Source organism: Euwallacea fornicatus, chromosome 2 (genome assembly GCF_040115645.1).
Source record: "Euwallacea fornicatus isolate EFF26 chromosome 2, ASM4011564v1, whole genome shotgun sequence".
NCBI classification, from domain to species: domain Eukaryota; kingdom Metazoa; phylum Arthropoda; class Insecta; order Coleoptera; family Curculionidae; genus Euwallacea; species Euwallacea fornicatus.
In genome coordinates, this window is record NC_089542.1 from 4,572,445 (window position 1) to 4,588,447 (window position 16,003).

Sequence of the window (16,003 nt, forward strand, 5' to 3'; positions counted from 1 at the left end):
GTGCTCAATGCGGAATATTGTGCCTTGTCATGAATTTTTTTCCACACCTCCGCCTGTGCACAGCAAAAATCGCATTTTTATATTATTTTTCCGACAGTGGGAAATTGCCTTGTTGAGGAAAGTGGGACTCAGATGAGTTAAATACGAAGCCGGATTCATTTGCAAACTACAAATTGATCAAATAACAGAAGATTAATATTTACCACCGTTTATCTACATTGCTTCCACGCATCTTTCAGATTTAATTTGCAAGATTAGAAAATTAAATGCACGCCACTGAATCGCCTTAGTCATTGACATTTTATTCTTGTCATTTAGTGGCGTTATCATCCTTGTTCAGATACCGTATTAGCAAAGTTACCTAACAGGCCCGGCTAGCTCAGTCGGTAGAGCATGAGACTCTTAATCTCAGGGTCGTGGGTTCGAGCCCCACGTTGGGCGCAACTTTTTGGAAATATTTTTTGTCATGATTCAAAAATATATTGTAAAAATTTTTAAGTATATAACGAATACATAATTCTGAGTTTTTTTTAATTTACTGTGATGATGTGCAATGAATATCAAAGTCTAATGATTAGACAAATTTGAAACTGCTTTCTAAGACGACCTATACTAATTATTTAAATTGCTGTTTTGCAGCATAAAGTTAGTTAGATAAACTGCGATTTTAAAAACTAAATTGGATATCAGACATAAGTGCACAACAGAGACACGGGAAGAAGTACAACAAAATAATAAAATTTATAATACATTCATAAAAAAAATGATACGAACATTTGAGAAAGCAGGTTTTTCCGTGCTGTAAGGTCAGATTTCAACATTTTGGAAAAAATGAAATAAAACTCAAGCGTAATACAAAACTGTTACAGCGTTTGACTTTGTATGCATCAGTCTAAACCGAATAAGAACTTCGACATTGTGATTAAACAAAGTCATCTTTGTATATGTTTTAGTGGAGATTAAACCTAAATGCATTCAAAATAAAACCTCCTCGATCATGACCTAAACTATAGCACTATAGCGCCTCGTGCGTAAAATATTTGAGCATCATGAAAGTTCATGTGTTGGGTCAAACACGTCCAACCGTGACTGTCTAATCACGTTTCAGTATACTTTTTTCGCCATTAATTAATAATAATTATTATTTATTTTAACGAACAGCCATATGTTTGATGATATATTTTATTATTAAATCATCGTTTTATTGGAGTGATATGCGTGGGCAGGCACGGTCTGAATGAAACTGATAGGAGGTTTACTGCGACGTAGCTTTTCTGTTTATCTGCTCATTTGCGGTGTCATGTTTTGAAATTTGATGTGGTCTAGTTTTAGTTTGATACGATAAGAACAAGGAGACGTCACAGAAACATTTTTGTTGAGGATTTCCAAGTGTTAAAGCTGCTGGATCCACTAAATTTTGAACAATTATAATCTTTCTTGCTACACCAATTAACCACTGGCTGCAGAAAAGCGTAATCTGGTCAATTTAAACCAGTTGAATTACAGCCTTTTTTGAAAGAAAGTCAGGGAGGTAAATATTGTTTGGTTGCTCCTTAAAAATTTCTCTCCTGTACGCCCATGTCTACTCCCCAATTTACTTGAAAAATCGTGGTCTATAAAAGCAAATTTGAGAAGCACTGAGAAGACACTTTCATATTTGTCAAAACTACTTAAAAGTTATGAGTTTTTTGCTCCTTCTTCATTTACCCTCTCAATTATCTCCTCTCAATCCTCTCGTACGTCCAGGTTTTTCTCTAGGGTCTGTGTTTGTAATAAAAGAGTCTTTGCCGCGAAATTGCTTTAAAGTCACTGGCGCAGTGGATCTCTCAAAGCAGTATTAAATTTGCCAAAAAATGCTGAAGGTCTCACAAATCGTTGTTGTTACTTCGGGTTTTCGTACGCCAATGGTTATTTTCCAAATTAGTTGCCAAAATAGAAATTGTACATGGAAGTGTAGGCAACATAATAAAGTTAAAATCATTGCCGTGGATAGTGTCAAAAAGGACAGTTTCAAGTTCAGCAACAATAGTATACTCAATTGGATTTTAATTTTAAAAAATCCTTTCCAAATTCTATGCAGAAAAGTTCATGAAAGAACACCTCAAGTAGGAGTGCATTTAAACCTGTCACACACCCCTTAGGCACTTTCCTTCAGCTCAAATTACCTTCCTGCTTGGACAGCAATCCAACACTCCCTGAAACCCCTGAAACTGCACCTCATACAGAGCAGTTGTCTCTCTAAAATATATAAAAATCTCCGACCCAGTCGAAGTGCCATTATTGGATTTTTCCCATCGCACCGGAAATTGCTGCTCCCATTGTATTGGGGCTCTTGTCTATTGCGTTATTGCTAAACGCCCCTTTAATACCTATATTGAAAAATTCCGCCAATATTAAAATCGAATTTATACATTGATAGGTCGAATTGGACACCCCCCAACGCATAAACTAACCCCTTTAATACCGGGCTGTTGACCTTATTGGCCCAAAGACATCGTTAATCCATCAATTTCGACCCACAAAACAGCTCCGAAAGAGTGCCAATAATTGACAAGATAACAATCAACCCTGTACCATACAATTAAGAGTTTAAGGGCGGTTATATTGGACCGAAGGCGACGTAAATGAATTTTAGCACGTCATGAACACTGCTGAAAGTTCCTTGTTTGTTGCCTTGATTAAAATATTAAGGGATGGCACTAAGGGAGACAATAAAACGGCTCCTAATCGAAAATCCGTTATAGGGGAGGATTCGGGTTAGTTCAGGTTAATTCGAAATATACCAACGACCTACATATTTATGGGGGTAGGTTCGCTTCAACGGGCAGGTTTCAACGCTTCCTCTTCAGCCACCCCTCGCAACCGCCCAGAATTCATCAAGTTTCCAATTTTCCTCGACAACGAAAAGCGGGGGCATTATTTCATATATCAACACACGCAACCCTTTAGTTCAATTAGGCCTAGGAATTTCGGGAGCCCGAAACCCCTACACGCACAAGGGGCGCAACTGATGGTCGATTATGCTGTCGGAAGGGATTTGCCTTTCCACTAAATTATAATTTTCAACGTAATTTAGTTTATCTAGACGAGTTTTATTAGGCGTAAGTTGGAGGGGGGGGGGGGTCTAAAAGTAGTTAGAAAATCCCTTAGAACAGTTTTTTTAACAATTTTTTGGGGGAAGGGGGGTAAAGAAATATCTTTCTGTGGCAAAAAAATTTAAGTAGACGGGGACGAAAATATCTTATTCTTGAAATTTTATTACCACTAGCATCTCTCACATCGCATTTAGGTATTTAATACACCCTAATAAGCTTCAACAGATTGCTGGAATTTGTTTATAAATAGCTCTATAATAAGCTTTCTCGACGAAATGACGGAGGGAAGTCTCCCATTAAATGCCATCTGTTTAATAACTGACTTCTCTTCTCGCCACTGTCCTGCAGGCCTTATAACCCTTCGATACATTTGCAAACATAAGCATTCGATGTTTTAAATCTATGCTAATATATCAATGAGCTTATGAATGAAATTAGTGCTGTCCTCCGTTGCTGAGAAAAGTCAGCATTGAAGTTCAGGCATAATGCTAAGAGATCCTATTAAAAATTAGTGCATCTCTGAACCTGAATGCACTCCGTTTTAAGCCTGCTGATATGAGTGTTTTCGCAGGTGATTTTGAGGTTCAACTACCATTGCTAAGAGCCCTCAAGTAAGTATTTAACAGACTTTAATAAACGTCACTATATTACTGCAATTTAGACATAAATAAGTAGTAAATAAGTTTTCTAGACGAAATGGCGGAGAAAATATTCTCATTGAATGCCGCGTGTTTAAGGGATGATTCCGGTTCCGGCCGCTGCCCTACAGGCTTTACAGCCCTTTAATACACTTAACCAATTTATTAGATCTTATAAATAGGCGGATCGATCGGTTGTGTTAGTCTGAAATTGATAAGTGAGATTGAATTAGGCAGGCGTTAATTGGCCGTGGCCGGAACATGTTACATATCGATTAAATATAGATCTGCAGGAATTTTAATAATGGGCCCTTACAGTACGTATCTGTCTAAAATACAGCAGCAATTAGCGCTATTTTGTAACGTAAAGCAAAGAATAGCTTTCATTTAAAAATTGAAAACCTAATGCTCTCCTGCCCATCATTGTTCTTTTGTTTCGGTAAAACTCTGCAATCAGCTCAAGTTTCCGCATCTATGGCATAAGTAAATAACGGCAATCCATTATCCGGTAAAACAATGCGAGCCAGGGAGTGAGAGAGGGGGAGCTACCCGAGAGGGTTGTCAATTACACCCCCGGTTTTTTCTCCCTTTTTATATTGTTTTGTTCCGATGTCTAATTTAAAATGCCGACGACGATTCCGTGCACTTGAGACGCTGAATAGTCGGTTTCTGGTTTACGGAACATTAGCGAAATTGCACGGCACTAATCACTATAAAGGAACCACCTGACAACGCTGTCTATCCAGATATATCCAGGATGATAAATGCAGTGTTGCCGCTTACTACCCTGAGAGAAAACCAAGTGCTTTCTGAAGTACCTAAGTCACTGATATTACTTATTCCCGGATAACGCTGCCTTAATCCACTTATAGAGTCACCATTCTTCTCAGAGCTTAGAGGCAAGAACTGAGGTCAAATTTGTTGATATTTTCCATAGTAGGTATTTGGTCCTAATCTGGTGTGGGAAATCTGGCCTAGGAAAAAGGTGTTTTTCCTGTGCCTCTGCCATAGCAAAGAAGGAAAATTTAATTAAAAAAGAAAATTGGCTTTTAAACGCTTTAAGTCCGCGTTAATTATCCTGGAATTAACTTCGAGATTTTACAACCCGAAAGGCGATAATTCCTTGTTGCCGTTCCGGGATAGAGAAATTTTCCAGGACACACTTTCAACATTCGACTTCACGCTATCCAGGTCCCGCTGGTGCGATTATTACCGCCTGACGATAACAAAATTAGTTTTATCGTATTACATATACAATGGATTATTCACCCGAGGATGTCTGGAACAGCCGCGTTGCCATGGATACGTGTTGCGTCACCCCATCCAGGCTGGAACGGTCGTTTCCTTAAGGAATGCGACCCACGTGATGAATGAGTCGAGGAACTATTATCGCCCGGTTACTTTACGGGGCTTTTCCAGTTTCATAAATGTGTTATCCAGACGTAGACGTTGATTGGTCACCTGTTGGTCAACGAATGACGTCAGGCTATTGAAAATTCAGAGAAGAAATTTTGGCTGGGGCTTGACACATCTGCAGATTTTTATTTAAGTTTGCTGTTTAGTTGATTGGATGACTTTAATGTTTTCACGTGTTCTTGCTCCCTGCAGTCTTCTACACTAAAAACATGTTCCGTGAAAAAAACTCGTATTCCTAACCGTTTACGAGATATTTCCAGTTAAATATATAATTTAGGCAGACCATGGAAGCAACAAAATGTCGCACGGGCGCCATTTTTGCCGCTTTTACTCACGCTTGCAATATGGATAATTAGCCATAATTGCACTAATGCAGAGTTTGTTTCATTAGTGCGATAAGTAAATTGTGTTATAATTTCCCAAATACCCCGACTAAATGGATTTACTAATAATGATATGAGAAATACGATTCGCGTTTGCGAGCAAATAAATTTTAGAATTTGTCGTGTTGTTGAAAAATACTCGAAACTTTATCCCAAAAATAAACAACCAGATCATTGAACTTTCAAGCGATTTTACGACAAACTGAGTGAGACTGGTTCATTCCGCTCAAAATCGATTAATGAAAGAATAAAATTTTCACTGCGGGCCCACACGAGAAAATCATCTTCCAAATGCTGAAAAATCCAGAGATTGCGCCTTAGATGCACCTCTGAAGCGACGGAGGCCACCCGACCATCAATTTCTAAACTTCTTCGAAATGACAAGTTGTTTTCATATAAAATTTGTTATCAAAATGATTTTCTATGCTACAATTTACCATTGATATGTTTTCAGGATGTTTAACTGGTATTCAGGAGTTATAAAATGGTTCTTTAAACTCACTATGGGCCAAATATACGCCCACGGGCCACGATGAATTTGCAATATTCAAGACACTGATTTATGCCAAAAATCCGTCAAATTTCCTATGTGGAATGCCAAACGTGGTCCCAATTTACCCCAATTTTCTTATAAAATAAAAGGAAAAGATGCAATTTTCGCATAAGGAAATTTTAATTGCGCCGCTTTAATTTTTTACCCTCATACACCCTGTAGGCATCTGCATCATTATTTCCAAGACAACTTATATAATTTCAAAAAATTTTAGGTACGAAATGTCAGTGATGTGTTCTTTTTGAAAATTTCTACAATCTATTTGGTGCTGTCTATGGTGGTGTCTATTTGTGTGGTGTGGAAAATTCGGATTGTACGCCTCTGATTTCGGTTCAATAAAAATTCAAAACGCAAAAGTTTTCTCTATAATGTACAACTTAGGGAAACAAAATCGTAAAGTCTCTATTTTCTTAAATTTACAAAAAAACATTTTAGTATAAGCTCGGAAGCCTCTCATTAAGTTCCTGGCTTGCACGTAATAAAAGTCGAACTACTTTCTGGCACGCCTCTGGATTTCCCTATATTTTGTTCAATCTCTCCATAAACAAATCTTTTATAGCACACATTGGCTTTCACATTTTTGATTTGATTTGAAGAAATTTCTCAAATTTAAATGCAGAAAACAAACAACAGTAAATAAAAAAAACTCTTAAAAAACGAGGCAGGTATCGTACTGTACTTCACTATATGAAAACCCTGAACACTTACCTTCGCCATTTCGTCAACAAATTTCCCACTTTTCCGTCTGCAGCCATTTCCACGTTCTTTTCCAGTTACTGCAACAAAAAAATCAGAGATTAAAGCTCAAAAAATCCACTTTAAAGCGTTCAAAATTAATGAAAATTGTTAACTGAAATTCAAATTGTTACCCAATATGTTGATTTTTACAACTTTTTAATTTAGTGCCGGTAGTTAAACCACCGCTAATTCCACTTGTCGCTGATAACTTTCATATTGAAAATACTCATCCCACCATAATGCACCTGCAAATTGCCAGTATCAAAAAGCTTTAATTTCGGCCTTTTATGGCCCACAATAAATTAGAGTGATTTTTCAATTAAATTGGACAGGAACACGTCCATTTATTTTTGTTTGCCCTATTTGGGCAACATTTGATAGGTATATTGTGACGTATTAATAATCCTGTTCACGATTAATTATTTCCATTTTAAACAGGGTTCCTCAAGGGCCGCACCCTTAAAGGGATAATCGATCTGGAAGTTTCCAAACCGGAATTGAATCTTATATAATTGGGTGCCAGTCAAAATTAGGACGATAATTTCCGAGCCAGGAACTGGAAGCAGTTCTCTTGGCTGGAAAAGCCACTAATTCGATTTCCTATGGGTTCAATTTATTTATTTATTTATTTATTTATCTCCGGCTAAACAGAAAATTTAATTTTCCCTTTAAGAGCCCTATCGATTCCCTACTATGGATGTGTGTGAACCTTACGAATTCCTTGGGCGTCCTCGCCCTTGCTACGTCACCCCGATTTACCGCACCCTTTACCGAGCCCTTCAGTCTATTGAGGGATGCACGCCTGGATATCACTGGATGTCTGGCGTTGTGACTACAAGCCTAGATGTGATAGTATTGGATTTTTTGCTTATACTAAGGGAACGTTAATTGACGGAGGAGAGATGAGGGTTTGAAAAAACCCGATCTCTCCTCTTTCCCTTAAAAGCTCTTCAAATATCTTCATGGGGAGTATACCAGTGTTATTTATTGCTTTTAGGGGTAAATTGAGGATTCAAAAATGGCGGCAATTTTCCTTGAAAATTTATTTATTTGAAAGGCCAGTTAGAGCATAACTTGTGAGAATAACTTGCAGTTTATGTATTTTTATTAACCGTTTGCGTTAGTGTCCACAATAATACTATTTGAGCTTCTATTAGGTCCATGATTTTTTCCTTCATGGAGAATGGTGTGACCCAGTTTTCTGGAGAACTTCAAAGTTGTTCACATCTTCGTTTAGTGACCAAAAATTTCTGTAGACTTGCCATCTAAAAGTGGAATGATTTATTTTTATTGATCTCTAATCGCATGCCTACACCCCGTGCGCCTCTGGTTCTTACCGATTGATATTAATATTTTTTTTATTTAAAGAGGGGGTAAATTCCTGCAGACCTTCAATGATAAACGATAGGTAGTTTATCTATTGGAATGTTATGAAAACATACCACATCAAAAAGGAAATTTATTATTACTCTTTTGCTATCTTTGCCTCGTTCGCTTTAAGTCGCGTTAGTATGACTTTTTGAATTTTTGCTCTTAACAGGGAGAAATTTTTACAATTAACATAAAAAATGCAATGTTGAACAAAAATTCGTTAATAGATTCGAATTGTATGGCAAACGCACCGCGAAATGAGGATTCACTCTTAGTTTTATGGTTCTTAGTCCAAGCCTTGTACGTTTGTGCTTGCTCTCGTATCGCCTCTATAAGTTTTATATCGAAAGAGGAGGAATCGAAGTACCTCTCACAAAAAAAAAATAAAATAGGGGCATAGCAGCGTTTAGTTGTTAGAAAACCATGAATATGTTCTGTAACTGATATTTCATTAATATTTTCTGATCTTGTATTCAAGCCCTGTAAGCACGTCTCTGATTTCTTTTTATAGTTCAATAAAATTTTTTCAGTTTAAAGGAGAAGACTTGGGCCAATTTTCGACAAAGAACCACTCTTAAACTTCGTTTCTTGCGTTCTTACAAATTAACGAAAACTTGTTCTCCCAAGGTGGGCAAAACTAAACTAAGTTTGCTTCTTAACGACTGTCTTGAAGTGATTTCAAATGAATTAAGCAGCCCCCAACTATCTTCGAATCATGGAAACATCCAACAATCCTATTGTTTGAGATATCAAAGCCCCTTTCCCTCAAAAGTCCCTTCTTTGAGTCCGTCTATCCCTATCTGTCTCTCGTCTCTTTTGCATCTCGCTCAAAGAAAAAACGGAGAAATTCGCCATTGCTCTATCGCTCGATAGAGCAATCAGCAACATTAATAAATTGCCCTCTTAAAAGGGCTTCAAAGAAACTAATTTCTATTACATTTTCCGTGGCAGTGGGATAATTTCCAGACGAAATCTCCATTGCCCCTGGCAATATTAATGGAAAAATCTGACGTTGAGATATGGGCCTGAAACAATAACTCCAACCCGTTCACAAAAGAGGTTTCCCTGGACCAGAGAATCTCATTATCGACCTCAAACTTTAACCCCCATGCATGAGGCTCAATATTTAAAATTCTTTCTCAAAAGCAACTTATTCTCAATTCTTTTTTAGAGAAAAGCGTGACATATATGGAGTATATGAGGGCGGATAAGTGGACGGCACAAAGACGAGCCTTAAGGCCTTTGCTTTGATATTTGCCAGACACATAAAAAAGAGGGAATTTAATAGTTAAATAATGGCCCTTATTAGGTCAGAAAAGATGCGAGTTTAACTAAAAGCCCAAGCTCGGACGTGCAGACGTATTTGATGTATGGCCCATTCAACATCTGAGGATATTAAATTCAGTTTTGGGGGCAGAAGTGGGTTTGAGGGCAATTTATTGTTAGAGCAATGCGATAGAGCTTTGAGCAGTCGGATATTGCTCTAAATTTGGGGAATATACGCATTGGTTTAGTCTAAGGCTTTTGATTGATTTGAATTGAAACGACAAGATATATTGAAAAACGTCCGTTATTTTGGCCCGATTGTAGCTATAAATGCCCTCAATTGCATCGAAAATATTCACATGAACTTCTTTTAAATTTGGGAGGCACTGAGCAATTAAATCAAGTCCACGTTAAAACCCTTAAAGCAGCTGAAGCTTTGAATCCTTATGAATTTTCACATTAAGATTCGTATAAACATACTCAAAATTGTTCACATACATTCCTATATAACTTGTGCCATACTAAGCCTCTAAACCAGGTCGTTGCCGAGAACTCCAAAGCTGCCGATTTGGGGCTTTGAATCTTCGTGAACTTCGGCCCGATTCACCTCATAAATTATGTCCTCAATACCATAAAAAAATACCATCTTACCACTTTTATCACGTTTTCGTAAAAATTTATTACGTAAATTATCGCGTCGCCTGCATACCGCGTGACGTAAGAAAAGCTAATTGCAGGCCGGGACGAAGATACGCTGCCGCCTTTCTCTCTCTGTTTATCAGATACGCCTCTGGTTTTCGAGCGATCGCAATGGCAAATTTCAAAAAGACAAATGGAATGAAAGTTGCTGTGAAAATTTGCTTTTAGTTCTCAATTTCAAAATTTTTCTTGACTGTATACTACTGGTATTTGAACTGTCGCGAAGGACATTTTTCTGAAAATATAAGAGTCCAGGAGCTGAATTTATATGTACAAACCAGCGGCGGAACACTATCAGGCATAAATAACAATGACGCAGCGGCGTACCGAGCACTTAATCCATGCTGCGACTAACAAACCCCCTAAAGTCGCTGCTGATTTTGTTTCCAAAGACCAATTTTCCGTTTGATTAAGAGTTTTCTAAATGACTTCAAACGAGCCAAAACTAACCTAAATAAGTCGAAAAAGCCACTTAATTTCCCAAGGAACATGAAGGGAAAAATATTTTAATAATTCCTGAAAAATGCATACATTCCTTTGAAAAATTGCCTTTGTATGGCCCTAAAGCTTCGAAAATTCATCCAGGTGTTTAGATACAAAGCAGTTTAGTCAACTTTTAACAGTTTCCAGTCCCCAACTTGAAAACAGCTCTAAATTTAGCGCCGGAAAAGGAGAGGAGGTTCATGAGTTTTATTTAACTTTTAAATAGAATTTATCCTTCAGGGACCTTGCGCCGAATCCTGAATTCTTTAGAGCCAATTTCGCAGCTAAGGCGAAATTTTGAAAGCAGAAACTGACACAATGAGCTTAAATCAGCAGAGCAGGGGGTGAATTAGGGCCGGTTTCTAGGGGCTCTAGTTCTAGATTGTAGAGTTATGGACAACTGGGGGTTAAAGGCTTATCCGACACCTCTGGAAAATATGATTTACGATCCCCATAACCATTTTCGGAGGCGAAAGTGGGGTCTCCCCATGCATTGTGACCCGACATCAATCTTCTGATCCCGGCTTCCTGAGTGACTCGGTAAAAATGCAAAGTGTCTAAACATTCGCTTCCTGAGAAAAATGCCACCCCGTTCCATCTCATGTGGAAATGTGACGTTTTCGGGACGACCCAAATAATGGGGCGATCTTTCCCCCCTTTTAAGGCGCCTAGAGCGGGCTGCGCTGTCCTCAGATGTCTCAATTCTGGGGGCTAATTCCTCTTCTTGCGATCGGGGGGATGTTTTCCTATTAAATTGTGTGCTTAGCACCCAAAGCAGGTACAGCCGATAAATTTCCAAGGTAAATAAAATAGTGGAGTAGACACAATAGAAATCGCATTATGCCCGGAACGTTCAGGTATAAATCTTGCAGGGCTTTGCCAACAGAAAACCGCATCTAAACGGATTTTCGGATCTGATTTTCTATTTGCCTGGGCTTGATTTAGGTGTTCACTTCGGGACTTTTACCAGAAAGTTGCAGCTCTAAGCCACTGGCTCTAAAGGCGAGCATGGAAAGTCATTTAATTGCAACGCACGAATTTAAAAAGAAAAATATAGCCCCTAAATAAGTATAGGCACGCAGGCGTATTTTTACCCCTGAAAATTCCCTAATACCAAAAAAGCTACTTTCATCTGACTAATATCACAGGCGTCCTGCACCCCTACCTGGAGCCCTTATCGAGGTACAAACAGAAGTTGAATTATCATTAAGGGAAACGTTGAAATACTGTAACCTCTAGGAGGGGATTTTGCTTGAACCTAGATTTAACCGTAATTATTGTAAATATCAGTTTGCTCTGACTAACATCAGGGGGTAATATCAGGGGTGAGGTGTGCAGATCGGAGAACAGTTTAATTGTTGTTATGAGAAGTTTTAACAAGTTCTAGCTCCTAAAAGTAAACTTAAACAAAATTAAATTTAGATTAATTTGAAGCCCTCAAGTATCTTCCACATAGACAAAAATTATCACTCTAATTTGATTAATATCAGGTGCGTACTGTGCTCAAACATCATCCTCGAGGTTTAACTGATTAAAGCAACAAAATCGGTGCCTTAAAGAAGATTTCAAAAAAGATAATTTAGGTTCAATTTTATCCCCCAAGGTTCTTATGCAATGGCAAAAATGATCATCATCATTATCATTATTGCGATAAAGTCAAGGGCGGACCAGTTCATATGATGTAAGAGCATAACAGGAAATTTTGAAAGTTACCCCCTAAACAGGAATTTGAACTGTCGTGTTATACCACTAACACCCATAATAATTTTCTTGATTTGACTAATGTCAGGGGCGTACTCTTCTCATACATGAGTTAGTCACTGAGACGTGCCTAGCGGCAATTTACAGTATATTTGGGGAGTTTTAGTCCCTTAAAATCTATGCGTGTGAAAGGCAATTATAGCCCCATGAATTCGCAGGAACTTTAAAATTAATTACGTTGATCTGGAAACTTTCAGGGGCGGACTGATGGGCCTAATTTCCAGATATTTGAAAATATCCGGGAAAACTGAATATAAAACTTTAGGGGAAAATTTTCCAATTTCCCTTTTAAGTCACTTAGCCTAATCCATCGATTGAAATGAGGGTATGGAAAACGCTTAATTACATTGGGTTTTTATTAATTTATTCCAGGAAAAAGGAAAAATTGCCGGGGTCTGATGGCGCCGTGAACAAACTCTTAAGAGATCATTAGAGATTCAAGTGAGGCCTTTTGGCAAGAAAAAAAGCGCCCTATTGACTCCCGTCTGACACCAAAAATTAATTAAAATGTGGATAGACAGTGGCGTAGCTCTTTGCGAAACTCTGATCAGGTTGAATTAGAATTCATCCCTGCTTCGATCGTAAATAAAACTTATATGTATGTAAGGAGATACGAATGTTGGGAGCCGTGATCGCACTAAAAATTTCAGCCAGAGGAGAAAGGAAATATGTCAGAATTTAGACACGACTTTCAACATTTATGTAGGAATATGGAGCGGAAAATTCAAGGGAAAGCGCATATTATATGTAACTCCTACGAGGAAACGCTTTTAACCGGGGTCCCGGTAATGCCTCCAGAGTGCTTTATTGTTTCAGCCCTTATGTTTTTTCGAAAAAAATCTTATCCACAAACACACGTTTCGAATAACATTCAATATCACAGCCCTTTCGGAGTAAAAGTGTCGATAAATGCAAGTCGCGTATATCAGGAGAAACGTAGAAAGCTCCCATATATGAAGGCTTAAGCCTAATCCGCACTCTTACCGACTATATCATTCATGTATTCAGGCCATAGGGGGTTATTCACTAAATTGCAGATAGAGTGGCATCAGCGATTTATCAGTATTCTTTCTCTATGTTGGGATTTTTGGAAATGAAACCGATTTATGAGGGGTTTATAATGCAGGTTAAATCTGACCGAAGGCACGCCAATGAGTATTCGTCGGTGGCAAAAGTGCTCTGTAATTTAGACCTTTTGAAATTGCGATAAAACTGGCACTGTGATTGCGTGAAAATCAGAGGCGAACCATTTAAAAAGTTTCGGGAAGTTCTTTGATAAATCTTAATAAATTAATAACAAAAAATATTTCTCCGCTCATTACCGTCTTTTAGTTAAAACTAATTTTTCCTAACACCATAGGCATAACCGGCCAATAGTTATATATCAATATAGATTTCAGCTTCATGAATCCGTTGATTTGAACTAAAATTATAACCATTTTTGCAAGAAAATCAGAGAGGTATCATACTGTTGTTAAATAAATAGCCAGAAAGAGTTATTTTCGTGCTGTAGCAATTCTTGTTTACATCTCGCAGTATGCACATAAGGGAAGTGATTATATATATATATATATATATAATAAAAAATATGTGTGAGCACACTCGAGTCATCTGGCACATCCCAATCGTTACCAACTTGGAGTTTTCGACACATATTTCCGAGATTTATCTGCGAAATTAAGCGTACATTTCGACCCCAATTCCAGGACCATAATACCTATACTCAACCCTTAATATCTCAATCGAAACCGCCCCCAAATAACGCCAACAATCCCGAAAACACCACAAAGCATTCCTGGTTGCAGGGATTCGGTATGTGATGTACTGCAATTATGCAAGTATGCGAGCGCCTCCTATCGGCCCACACCGGCGATTATTGCGAAATAGTTCGTCGAGAATTAATTACATTATTAAAGCATTGTCACCCTTAAATGTCCATTTTTAACTCATTGTGGGGGGGGGGGGGGGTAAGATTTGGTGCTTTGAGGCAAAAAATTCGTTATAAATGTTTAAAATCGATTATCAGCCCTAAAACACGACTAGGACCTTTAAATAACTCCCCTCAAATGGCCGAGGTATTCCCCAGGGCGAAAAATAACATTCCTAACTGAATATCCCCGGCACATAGCTTACTATTTGACCTGCCCTATAGGTCCTAAGGGAAATCTGCCGGTATATCTCATTAATAATTTCCAGGCTTGCTCAGTTTTCTTTCCGATGGTGTTTTATTTCGCTAAGTGCATCGGGAACTTTCGATATTGAGGCGAAATTGCTACGCTCAACTTTTCCTTTTTAAATAACAACTCGATTTGCTGCATCGATACGAGGGACCATCACCAAATAAGTGCCCAATAGGAGAAATCGTAAGTTCGGACGTTGCCGCCTTGCATCGAGGTGGTTCGACTCACTCTACGTACTACGCCGGTTTTCTTCGTGTTTCTTCGCGTTTGTTCGTATTTCTCCGTTTCATTTCGGCACTAATCGCCCCCTTCATGGCTGCAGACGCATAAATCGTATTATCTTCTCGGTTCGAAAGAAGAAACTCGACGAATAATTGCGTGTTCATTATTTTTAAAAGCCTGTAAGCGCTTTTCGCTCCATCGGCCGACTTGTCCGATTCAATGGAATTTTCACATTATTTATCTCTATCGATTTTGCTGCCAGGCCGACGTACACAGTCGGGTAATGTGTATGTGCCCTTAACCGGATTGGAAAATCGCTTTGTAAGCTGTAAGAAAGATTAAGCTGCAGTTGCCGGCTACAGCTGAAAGCTGATCCCTTCATTGGTCAGTATATTTTGAAGATTTTGAAAGGCTGAAAATGGAATTTTTTACGAGATTTTGCGTAAAAAAGCCAAGAACGGAGCACATTTACTGCCCAAGAAGTGTCAAAAAATGTTAATAACCTAATTTATGAAAAAATTAAAATCCCCTTGGAATTTTGAAAATATTTTGTAGCAGATATCGAGAGGTTTATAGGAATCTTAACTCTGCTTCTTTAATAGAAAAACTTTCGCATTTTTTTCGAAGAAGACGAAAGGGTGGAAGATCCCATTTTACGCTGTTGTGCAAACATTTGCTCGAAAACCTGAATTTGAGTAAGTGTTCTCTTGAAAAATTCACGTTATACACCACTAATTTTTCTTTCATAAACAACAGTAAAAACTCAATTTTTTCTCCTAGAAAATAGACACCTGCGAAAGTGCAACTTACTACAGTTAACTGCCACAAGCAATTATAGTGAGTTCTGAGTTTATAAAATAGTTATTTAAAAACATATCGTGACACGTCACTATTTTTTGGAAATAAGAAATAGCAACTCTTCGTTATTAAAAAAATAATATTATTTTTTGGTAGGAGACAGAGGCGTCCGAGGTTCCAATTTGCAGCTTCGAACAAACATTTGCAGAACATTCTCAGTAAGTCTTAGATGTAATTGTAGAGAATTGTGGGTTTTAAAAAAATATCGCCCGAGGAAAAACATGTGATACGTTAGTGCTTTTTGGGAAATGAGGAACATTAACTCTTTTTTTAATAATAGTTGCCTATTCTACGTGCCTGGCAGCTAATAAAATAGACCGATGGGGGCAACGAGTTTTCA

At 38.0% G+C, this 16,003-nt stretch overlaps 1 long non-coding RNA gene and 1 other non-coding gene across 2 annotated transcripts; one reads left to right on the forward strand and one right to left on the reverse strand.

Annotated features, from left to right (window-relative positions):
- Nucleotides 1–368: 368 nt before the first annotated feature.
- TRNAK-CUU (transfer RNA lysine (anticodon CUU)) lies at nucleotides 369–441 on the forward strand. The gene has a single exon. It is a non-coding gene; the product is annotated as a tRNA-Lys (tRNA).
- A 3,334-nt stretch (nucleotides 442–3,775) lies between these two features.
- Nucleotides 3,776–6,082, reverse strand: LOC136346982 (uncharacterized). Its single transcript, XR_010733406.1, has 3 exons — nucleotides 5,970–6,082; nucleotides 5,003–5,194; nucleotides 3,776–4,949 (listed from the first exon to the last, which is right to left on the reverse strand). It is a non-coding gene; the product is annotated as an uncharacterized lncRNA (long non-coding RNA).
- Between the last annotated feature and the right edge of the window lie 9,921 nt (nucleotides 6,083–16,003).